This window comes from Helianthus annuus, chromosome 16 (assembly GCF_002127325.2).
Source record: "Helianthus annuus cultivar XRQ/B chromosome 16, HanXRQr2.0-SUNRISE, whole genome shotgun sequence".
Lineage (NCBI taxonomy): Eukaryota > Viridiplantae > Streptophyta > Magnoliopsida > Asterales > Asteraceae > Helianthus > Helianthus annuus.
In genome coordinates, this window is record NC_035448.2 from 60,283,204 (window position 1) to 60,295,092 (window position 11,889).

General features: G+C 38.3%; 2 non-coding genes across 2 annotated transcripts; one reads left to right on the top strand and one right to left on the bottom strand.

Annotated features, from left to right (window-relative positions):
* Positions 1 to 512: 512 nt before the first annotated feature.
* On the top strand, positions 513 to 619 carry LOC118488509. The gene has a single exon (XR_004885050.1). It is a non-coding gene; the product is annotated as a small nucleolar RNA R71 (small nucleolar RNA).
* A 10,616-nt stretch (positions 620 to 11,235) lies between these two features.
* Positions 11,236 to 11,342, bottom strand: LOC118488554. The gene has a single exon (XR_004885098.1). It is a non-coding gene; the product is annotated as a small nucleolar RNA R71 (small nucleolar RNA).
* Positions 11,343 to 11,889: the final 547 nt, after the last annotated feature.

Sequence of the window (11,889 nt, forward strand, 5' to 3'; positions counted from 1 at the left end):
TTCTTGGTTGTTGAAAGTTTGTTCGTTGGGTTTGTTGGTTACTACTATTGCCGGGTTCTCTCGAACCAAGGTTTGGGTGGTTTCGCCATCCTTGGTTGTAAGTTCCCGTTGGGGGACCCGCCGGCCTAGGTCTATTATCAATGTAGTTTACCATTTCTTGTTGATCGTCCGTTTCTTTCATACAACTCCAATTTTCATGTGACCCACCACACCCTTCACACGCCATAACCGAGACTGTTTTTGTCATTTCCAATTTTTTTATTTTTGAAGAAAGTGCCCCGATTTGGGCTTGTAAAGAGGTGCTTTCATCGACCTTATGGGCGCCCGGGGCAATAGTTTTATTGCCTCGGGGGGTGTGCCATTGAAAATTGGTTTGAACAATTTCCTCAATTTGGTTATATATTTCATGCGGGCGTCGATTACCTAAAAGTCCCCCGGAGCTAGAATCAAGTGTCTGCCTTGTGTGTGGCAACAATCCATTATAGAAAGTGGATACTTGTTGCCATATCGCAAGGCCGTGATGTGGACACTTGCGTAATAACTCCTTGAACCTCTCCCAAGTTTCATATAAGGATTCCCCGTCCTCTTGTGAATATGTATTAATTTCAGCCATTAATTTAGCAGTTTTAGCGGGAGGGAAATACTTATATAGAAACTTTTGGGCTAGTTCATCCCAGGTGTTTACCGATCCAGCTGGGAGGGCGTTGAGCCAAGCTTTTGCTCGGTCTTTTAGTGAGAAAGGAAACATTTGGAGGCGGATAGCGTCATTTGATGCTCCGTTGATCCGAAAGGTATCACATATTTCTAAGAAATTAGTAATATGTAGATGAGGATCCTCGTCCGCAAGCCCATGGAAGGTTGCGGAGTTTTGGAGCATTTGTATCAGATGTGGCCGAAGTTCGAAGTTATTAGCTTCAACATTCGGAGCATTGATAGCGGCGCCTAGGTTACCTACGGTGGGTCGTAGATAATCCATGAGGGTACGTTGGTCCGCCATTGGAGGTGGATCACCCGAAACCTTCTCTTGGTTTTTAGCTTTTAATCTTTTTCTGAGAAAGCGTTCGGGTTCTTCTAGAGGTTCTTTTATGTCCTTATTAGAACTGGAGCTCATACACTATGTAAGATTAGCGTCGGGTTCCAAGTCCTGCAATAAAAACAGAAAAGAATGCTGGTCAGAAGGTTCACCACGGCCCCGTGTTCAGCGAACACGGCCCGTGGTCGGAGTTGCAGTGATTGTTTTTCCAGATCCCAGTTACTGGAAGTTGGACACGGCCCCGTGTTGCACCGACACGGCCCTGTGGTCAGCCTTCTGTAACTTTGGAAAACTAAAAACTGCCAGTAACGATGCTGGGCACGGCCCGTGTCCGACCAGGCACGGCCCGTGCTGAGCTCTGCAGAAGCTGAAAAACTAAGAAAATCCTAAAAAAATTAAAAAGAAAAATAAAAAATATGATTAGGCCGTTGATTCCTAACTTTCTTAAAATCCTTGTGTCCCCGGCAGCGGCGCCAAAAACTTGATGCGTGTGTAGTGTAATATATTTTTATAATATAATTAAGCCCTTTTTTTTACACCTTTAGCCAAGTTTTAAATTTATAAAACACGATATTTACTAACACTAAACACACATATGGGCAAGTGCACCCATCGTGGACGTAGTATAGTGTTGGTAAGATACCGAGGTCGTCCAAGGACACAAGAGCTTTTAATACCGGTTTATCCTCAACGTCTAATCAAATCAAAAAGTTAGAAAAATGATTTTAAACTAAGAAAATAAAAACTAACTAAATGCTGAAAAATAAAAATAAAATAAAAACAGATAGACAAGATGAATCACTTGGATCCGACTCGTGTATTAGTATAACCTTTGATTATTTTCGCACTTTTGCACTTGTTTAAGATATTATCTTAGTTATTGTAGTAGGCCCCTCTTTTGAAGGTGACGTTACCCTCAACCCAGTAGTTTGAGTCAGCAAGGATACAATCCTAAAAGGTTGGATTATTGGAAGATAATGAATTAAGTTATTAATGCAAATTATGGTAGGCCCCGCTTTTGGCGGTGACGTTACCCTCGACTAAGTAGTCTGAGTCAGCAGGGATACAGTCCTAAATAGCCGGGTTATAGTATTAATAGAAGTTAACTTATGAGGGGGTCAAAGAGTTTGGATCCCCGCCATTCAATACCTATGGGCATTGAAGGAGATCCTACTAAATTTGACCCAGGTCCCTTGCAGGACCTCTAAACGCTGAACAAGGGCAAGACCCTTACCAAACCGTTCCCTTAACCCCCGACCAGGTAGCCAACATACCTCCATATAGACCGTGGAGATATGAATGGTGAAAATCTTTTATTTTATATAGACAGTAAAATAATGCCAAGACACCACGGACAAACGATAAGGAAAGATCACCTTCAACATAAGTAACTAGTTATTAAAGTCATTAATACAAAACCAAATAAAAAGTGCAAAAGATTAAAAATAAAAAGTATTATACTAAATACTTGTCTTCACCAAGTGATGTAAGAGACTTAGGCAAACACGGCCTTGATTGTCAAGAACTCTTACTATCAATCTTGGATCCCGAGACGACTCACACACTCTATGATGGACAATGGATGATGGTGGTGGATGATGGTGTTGTGATGGTAGTGGATGGTGGATGAAGTGTGAGAGAGGTGGTGTGCCAAGGGATGGATTGGAATGAAGCCAAGCACTCCTATTTATAGGCTGAACAGAAGGCTGGGCACGGCCCCGTGTCCGCTGGACACGCCCCCGTGCCCGTCTGACACTATCTCTCTTCATTAATTGTAATTCGCAATTACAATTAATGCGCCTGCTGTACTTTCGCCACGCCCCCGTGCTCACTGGACACGGCCCCATGGTGGGCAATAGAAGCTTCTACAGGTTTGTCTTTTCTGCTGCTTCTTGGGCACGACCCCGTGCTGGCTGAGCGCGGGGCGTGTTCAGGCTTCTGTTTTCTCTTCTTTGCTTGGGAAGATGCCGTTGAGTGTTCGGGCAGTCTACTTTTATTCCTTTTCTTGTATTTGTGTTAGAATTGGCTGTCTTTTTGCTTCTTTTGTGACTTTGAGCTCATTTCATCCTGAAAATACAAAAGGAAGACAAAAACACTCTTTTTCCAACATTAGTACTTAAAAAGGGTTAGTTTTATGCCTTATTTGATGTAATTTATATGTTGCATTTTACACACATCAGTAGCGTTATTTGAACCATTTCAATTTGAGACATATGACATTTTATACAAATAACACACTTTTCACGAGACATTGTTTTACAAACGACTTACCTTATACAAACACATTTTACACGGTTATCCGTTTAACCATACAGTGTTCTCTTATTTATACATATCATCTGATCTTATCGTTTTTCAAATGATTTACAAGACAAAGCAAATTACAAGGTTCATGACTAAACATTTTCTCAAACATAAGTCATGAATTCCGTTTTCACAAAACCAATGTATCTCACAGGCATTTTTATGCTGATGTACCTATTTTCACATGTGTTTTCAGGAGATGATGCATAGTACTTATCAAGACATACTTAGGCGGACCTGTGCCTTAGTGACATAAAACGAGACAAGAACTAGTTAAATTATGTTATGTACTCTTTGGTTCTTGTATAAAACAATGTAAACTTTCATGTTTGATTAATAAAACGAAACTTCAATTGCCATGGATTTGAAACAATTGATTCTGTTACAACACTCCCCGACGTTTCCGCCACGTTTTGTATGTTCTACGTGATCGGGGTGTGACATCTGTGGATCTAGGCATTGCCATGTCTCGTCTCAAAAATGAAGCCACTCAAGAGCCACCAGCTAGGAAGCCGTACTTGGGAGCTGCCCCATGGCGCAAGCGATGCAACCGTCATCATTTAAACCTCATACCCTGCTCCAAATGTACCTACTGTGGACGGTTGGGACATTTGATTAACATATGCCGCTTTGCTATCCAAAACAAAGTTGTTGCAAACCTTGCTGCTACCCAACTCCAAGTCAACCCTACTCAAGCTCGTTTCCTGTCTGGTACTTGCTACAACTGTGGTGAGACGAGCCATTTCAGGAACAAATGCCCGAAGATTGCCAATGCAAATCCAACCCTTGGATAAGCATTTGGCCGAGCAAAAGATGTTGCCGTCTTATGCCTATGTTTCTTTTGTTTTCTTGTATTGTGAAACAATCGGTTTTGTTCATAAATAAAAGTCGTTGTTCGCAATTCTAATATACAAATGTAGTTACATGTGTGTATGGCATTTCCCTATGATACCTACATCAAGGAACTATGCTCTTTACAAACTACTCTTGTGATTCTCCCTTTCAAGTGATCGTTCATGATTTCCTCAAAAAATTTGAAGTACTCGTTTCATTCTAGGAGACAAAGTACAAGAAATAAAGCGAAATTTTGAGTAATTGTGCTTTTGCACATCTATACCTTTAAATCCTTGGTTAGATAACTAAGGGTATTTTCAAATCTCATACCCATTACGTTCTGATTTTTTTTAACATGCATAACATAAGTTTTCAAAACAACCTCCATGGTTTCAAAAACATTGTTTATGTTTTCAAAAAGAAGTGCAGTTTTTACGTTAGAGGGGGATCCCGGTATTTTCAAATCTCATACCCATTACGTTCTGATTTTTTTTTAACATGCATAACATAAGTTTTCAAAACAACCTCCATGGTTTCAAAAACATTGTTTATGTTTTCAAAAACAACCCCCATGATTTCAAAAACATTGCCTATGTTTTCAAAAACAACCTTCATGATTTCAAAATGTTTATATAGTTTGAAAACAATATTAATACAATATAATTACTTATATCAAGTGCATAATTTCAAAAGCTTCATTCATGTTTTCAAAAACCTTATACATAATTTCAAAATTCATCTCGCATGATTTTAAAACATTTTTATAAATATACCTACCTAATACACCTACTTTATGATTTCAAAAGTATTATATATAAGGTTTCCAAAAACATTGAACACATATTAGAACCCCATGCATAGTTTTCAAAGTATTTTCCTCATACATTGACTTAACCTTCAAATTCCGCTTCATATGTCGCCTTGGCATATCTAGCATCTCAACTTCATATGAATTTTTACTTCATGTTTTGACTTAAGCACATCCAGTGCAAGGTTTCAAAACATCTTCAACTCCCAAAATCCATATGGGATCTTTTTATCTTCACAATTAGATCCTTGTGGATATTTGTCATTCAAATCAGAATCCTTAATTGGATTCCTTGTATACCTTAATTCGAACATTTCGGTTCCTTACAATCGAAATCGAATTTCCTCTTTAGGATTTTTCTATCTTCATAGTTAGATTCTTGATAATGTTTAAAGTACCAAATGAAATCCACGGAATGGATTCCTAGTGTGCTTTAAATACTTGTGCGCAATTAGCAAATGATAACAAATTTAAAATCAAGTTAAACAATTTTGTGATTATGTGTTTATGCATTTTGTGTTTTCTTTTATGCATTTTTGTGTTTTTGAATACTTTGGATATTCGTTATCCAAATCCTTGTAAAACCCTTCATATCTTCATATAAGGGATTCTTAGTAGGATATTCAAAAAGGTACTACCTTAAATCCTTATTGGGCTTCTACGTGATAGTCAAGACCGTTGGATTATATGGTACCAATCAATGATTCAAAAAGAGACCCTTTGAGTGGTCTAGTCAAAAGATTGATTCAGAATCTGGTTAAGAATGACATGTGATGATATAAGCTAAAAAGACTCCTTGGCGGTCTAGAGATCATTTATTGACTCAATTAAAAAGGACCCCAGTACGGTCTAGTCACACTCATCACAGGTTTGTTCATTTGGTTTCTCCTACACGTTATAAAATGCACTGTGCGAACTATGCAAGGAATTACGTAATTATGGACGCGTACATAATTATGGAATTCAGTGCACAGAAACCCAGTAAAAATTATTATGTGTAAGAACCGATAGTGACGACAATAACAAAATGTGAACAATGTAATGGAGGTACGGTGGACGCACCAATAACACTTTATGTACTTGTATATAAGTGTCCCTCTCACATTGCAAGCATGATGTTATTCAAAGCTACTAGAAGTTCAGGACTCCAACCAGTGCTGTTTGATCTTTTCAACTCCATGTTTCAAACTCTCACAAGTTTCCTCCAAGATAAATTTCGGGACGAAATTTCCTGAAGTAGGGGAGACTGTGACACCTGTGTCACTTCACCCATCAAAAAAATACCAAACCAATGAAATATTGTATTTCATACTTGGGATTTGTAAAAATATGTGTATCATTTGCATATATCAATTCTTGTTCGATTTCAGGCTCTAAATCGCTTTCTGGAAGGTTATATGCGCACTGATGCATAAATATAACCAGTTTAATGCAACAAATGCTTCGTAATAGTGACATAGGCTTAACATACCTTCACTAACCTTTACATAACTTAGAAACAAGTTTGGAAGGTTTGGTATGCCAAAATCAAGTTCATTCGCTTACAGGGACTAAATTCGACAAACTGCGAAAGTATGTCAATTTGTACTGTAACGGACATTCCGGAACTTGATCATAAGTTAAACACACCCTCAATATCCTTTACATAGCTTAGAAATAGGCTTTGATGGGTTCGGTGTGCTAAAATAAACTTTATGCTCATTCAGGGACTAAAAGCGTCAAAAAGTGCATAAGTTTGCATTTTCGCGCATAACTTACGTTCTGAATGCATCCGGACATCCAAAAATTTATGTAAGCATTAAAATATTTTATTTTAGTGTTTGGCACAAGAAAAATCCATTCGTCGCGCAATTTGGATCGTTTTTCGCGCTTATGTGCATTCCGTCGTAATTAAGAGAACATCGCGATCGTACGACCAAACGAACCGACATCCGGCATATTTTTAAGCATGTTTCATGTCCACAATGTTTAGACATCATTTTAGGGCCTTAAAGTTGGCCTAACGGGCCTTGAACGCATCAAAAAATGGCCTTAAAAACATGCAGGGACCAAAATTGCAATTTCTGAAACTTATGTGCAGATCAGAAGGCTCAGGCGGCCCGCGTAAGCCCCCATAAAACCTTACGCGGCCCACGAGAGCATGTCAGATATGCAAAAATCAGTTTTTCCAGCTGTTAACAGCTGTTATACTCTTGTAACCCACTTGCAAATGGTTTTGGGGCATTTCTATGGGCTCTAATGGTTTAGTAAAACTATGGGCACAAGTGTAAGGTTGAGATCAAAGCTCGGATATCGACAAACGATCTTAACGGCTCTATGAAAACTATAGATACCCCATCCCATTCACTTGCAAAACCCACTTGATTTCTGAGATTTCTCTAAGTTGGAGTGTTTCATCACCTCATACCTGAGAATACTTGGAAAATCAATCTTGCCGGGACCCTTTGTAAGTATTCTTTCGCGTTTTTCATTCGTTTTTGCGTTAAAGTCAGACTGCATTTGACTTTCTGCATTGACCAGTTTATGGTCAATGCAAAGTTCCTTTGAACTTCATAACGTGAGCGTAATCACGATGGTTATAGTCCCTAGTGACTATACCTACTGATTACCACGTTATCTAGGCTCAGTGACGAGTCGTAGTTTCGGCCAAAATGCGTTTTCTCGCGTATTTTGTAACCAAGCTACTCTAGAGTATCAAAACCATTTGTTTTGATACCAAACCTGTTTTCTAACTTAACTAAACATGTTCTAGCATGTTTAGCTCGTCACTTTTAGATTTGTGCTTGTTTAGGGTCGTAAAGGTAAGCGATCTAATCAATAGCTTATACTTTCGAACCCGACCCATTTGGTCGATCATTAAGATCCGACCAAATACTTTAGGTGACCATAGTTGTATAGGGAATAACCTTCCAAGGTTATACCTTATGGTCACGTCGTTTAAGTAGTTGTATGATAGGAAGTTTATATGCCTTAGGTAAATTACCAAAATACCCTTTTTACGCATAAATTCATTTTAAGCATATGTAACCTAAATTTTGACATCTAAACTGATTAGGAAACTATATTAGACATGTTGAGGCATAATTTACTTATCATAGGACTAGTTAAGCGGTCCGAACGCGTTTTACGCAAACGACGCGTTAAAGTAGCATAAGCTACCTAAACGGGTCGTAATGGGTCGTAAGCACTTAGGTTAGGTTTCATTTTAGTATGTGGGCTTTGTTTAACCATTTCATATGAGTTCCAATACTCATTTGGTTTACGAAACCTCATACTATCCAATCCCCGATTTAGGTCCGGTTATTTATGTAGTTATCTATATAGGGTGCCGTTCGATTCCGTGATCCCTCTAGCTTTGCTTGGTTGTTGTTCAAGACTTCTAAGCACCCTCAAGTGAGTACATAGTCCCCTCTTTTACTGTTTTTCAAACATTTTGGGGTGAAACACATGTGCCTACTTGTTACTTTCATGCTTTTCATGTTTTCATATCATATACTTGCTATGTTCATTAGTACACTATTAGTACATGATTTCATTATATTTTGCTATGTATGTTTACTTAACATGCTAGCACATTGTTTTACATCACATTTCTTTTGCTATGTATGTTTGCTTAACATGCTAGCACATTGTTTTACATTACATTTCTTTTGCTATGTATGTTTACTTAACATGCTAGCACATTATTTTGCATGACTTTTCTGCTTTGTATGTTAACTTAGCATACTTAGTACATTTGATTTACATTACCTTTTCATGCTATGTATGTTCATTTAGTCCATACTTAGTACATTCACATCACATCACATGCTTACATTCGGTATAACATTTGGTTTGTTTAACGGTTCTTTATTACATTCATTAACATTAGCTACGCCACTCGGTAGTAAGTAATGGTACCATAGGACTTGACAAATCCCGTTCCTGACATCCTAGGTTTGTTTGGGTGTAAGGAATGACTGAATCCGAAAACATTTCACTTTGATAACCTTTACTCTAAGGTTATCCTGCTGTCTCAAGGCTTGAATGTATGCGTTTAACATACCGCATAAGTGTTTGTATCAGTATAGCATGCATTTCCACAAAACATAACTTTGATTTAAACCAAGTTTTACTTCAATACTTTGTTTTGTGCATTTTCACCTATGGTTTAGTTGATATATTTCGCTAGCCATACATATCACTTTGGTTATACATTACATGATTTACATTTTGACATAAACATTTGACATATTATTCAATACATTTGGCAATTGGTTTAAACATAGACATTTTACTTTGGTGGTTTGTTTGGGTAAAGTGATTAAGTAACGAGGCGTGTGTAATATGATACAAGCATGGTGGATACGCCGCTGGTACTTCCTATATATAAGTGTTTGTATGATATTACATATCGTAGCGTTATTTGAATAATTCAATTTGGACTATTACAATTTACACAAATAACATATTTTTCACAAGACTTTGTTTTTACAAAACAAATTGTTTTATACAACTTATTTTTACTTGGTTATTCATTTAACCTTACATTACTCTTTTACATATCATCTACCCTATTATCGTTTTTCAAACGTTTTATAAAAGCAAACACTTAAACTGGATTCATGACAAGTTTTTATTAAACATTTTCTTAAACCTAAGTCATGAATCCTATTTTCACTAAACCTATGTACTCGCCGGAATTTTTATGCTGATGTATTTTCACATGTGTTTCAGATACAATAGTTGATGATATTTGATGATAATATTGATGCATGCTCACATAGGATTGGACGGGGCCTTAGTGACAATAAAAGATGCAAGACTAGTTAAATTTTGTTTTACTTCTTTGTTTGTTAAGACACTATAACTCAGTTAATCAATAAAATGAAATTTCTATTTTCCATGTGTTATGAAACAATGATTCTGTTAAAACACTCCCCGACGATTCCGCCACGTTTTGTTGTTTTACGTGGTCGGGGTGTGACAAAACGAGCCATGAATCTGACACTCACATAAAACCTATGTACTCGTTGGCATTTTTATGCTGACATATTTTCACATGTGTTTCAGGTACAATAGTTGATGATATTTGATGATGATTTTGGTGTATGCTCACATAGGAATGGACGAGGCCTTAGTGACTTAATAACTACGAAAGACTATTTGTTTATGTTTTGTTTCAATTTCTAATGTAATGTAATACATTTGATTTAATAAAACGAAACTATTTATTCCATGGTTGTGAAACAATGATTCTGTTACAACACTCCCCGACGTTTCCGCCACGTTTTGTTGTTTTACGTGGTCGGGGTGTGACAAAAAGGTCTTTAAAATATTCACCAAAAATATATTACACTACACACGCATCAAGTTTTTTGGCGCCGTTGCCGGGGACACAAGGATTTTAAGAAAGTTAGGAATCAACGGCCTAATCGTTTTCTTTCTAATTTTTCTGTTTTTTTTAGGATTTTCTTAATTTTTCAGTTTCTGCAGAGCTCAGCACGGGTCGTGCCTGGTCAGACACGGGCCGTGCCCAGCATCGTTACTGGCAGTTTTTATTTTTCCAAGTTACAGAGAGTTGAGCACGGGGCCATGTCGGTGTAACATGGGGCCGTGTCGAGCTCCCCAGTAATAGGGATCCGGAAAAAAAATACTGTATCTCCGACAATGGGCCGTGTTCATCTGAACACGGGGCCGTGGTGAAGCTTCTGGCCAACGTTCTTTTTGTTTTTATTGCAGGACTTGGAACTCAGGTGCCACATCTGAACTCTCCACGTAGTGTATGAGCTCCAGTTCTAGTAGAGACGTAAAAGAACCCCTAAACGAACCCGAACGCTTTTTAAGAAAAAGACTTAAAGCTAAAAACCAAGAGAAAGTTTCGGGGGACCTACTTGCAATGGCGGACCAACGTACCCTCATGGATTACCTATGACCCACTGTAGGTAATCTCGGCGCCGCTATCAATGCACCGAATGTCGAAGCCAACAACTTCGAGCTTCGGCCACATTTGATACAAATGCTTCAAAACTCCGCAACCTTCCATGGGCTTGCGGACGAGGATCCTCATCTATATATTTCTAATTTCTTAGAAATATGTGATACCTTTCGAATCAATGGAGCATCAAACGACGCCATCCGACTTCGAATGTTTCCATTTTCACTAAAAGACCAAGCTAAGGCTTGGCTTAATGCCCTCCCAGTTGGTTCGGTAAACACCTGGGATGAACTAGCCCAAAAGTTTCTATATAAGTATTTCCCTCCCGCTAAAACGGCTAAATTAATGACTGAAATTAATACTTATTCACAAGAGGATGGGGAGTCCTTATATGAAACTTGGGAAAGGTTCAAGGAGCTACTAAGAAAGTGTCCTCATTACGGTCTTGCGGTGTGGCAACAAGTATCCACTTTCTACAATGGGTTGTTACCACACACAAGACAAACACTTGATTCTAGCTCCGGGGGACTTTTAGGTAATCGTCGCCCAAATGAAATTTATAATCAAATTGAGGAAGTTGCTCAAACCAATTTTCAGTGGCACACTCCCCGAGTCAATATATCTATTGCCCCGGGCGCCCATAAGGTTGACGAAAGCACTTCTCTACAAGCCCAAATCGAGGCCCTTTCTTCAAAAATAAAAAATTAGAAATGGCAAAAACGGCCTCGGTTATGGCTTGTGAAGGGTGCGGTGGGCCACATGAAAATTGGAGTTGTATGAAAGAATTAGATGATCAAACGGAAACGGTAAACTACATTGATAATAGACCTAGGCCGTCTGGTCCTCCAACGGGTACCTACAACCAAGGATGGCATAACCACCCTAACCTTGGTTGGAGAGAACCTGGCAATGGTAGTAACCAACAAAATCTAAACCAACGAACAAACTTTCAACAACAAAGAAACGAGTCACAAAATTTCTCTCAACAACAAG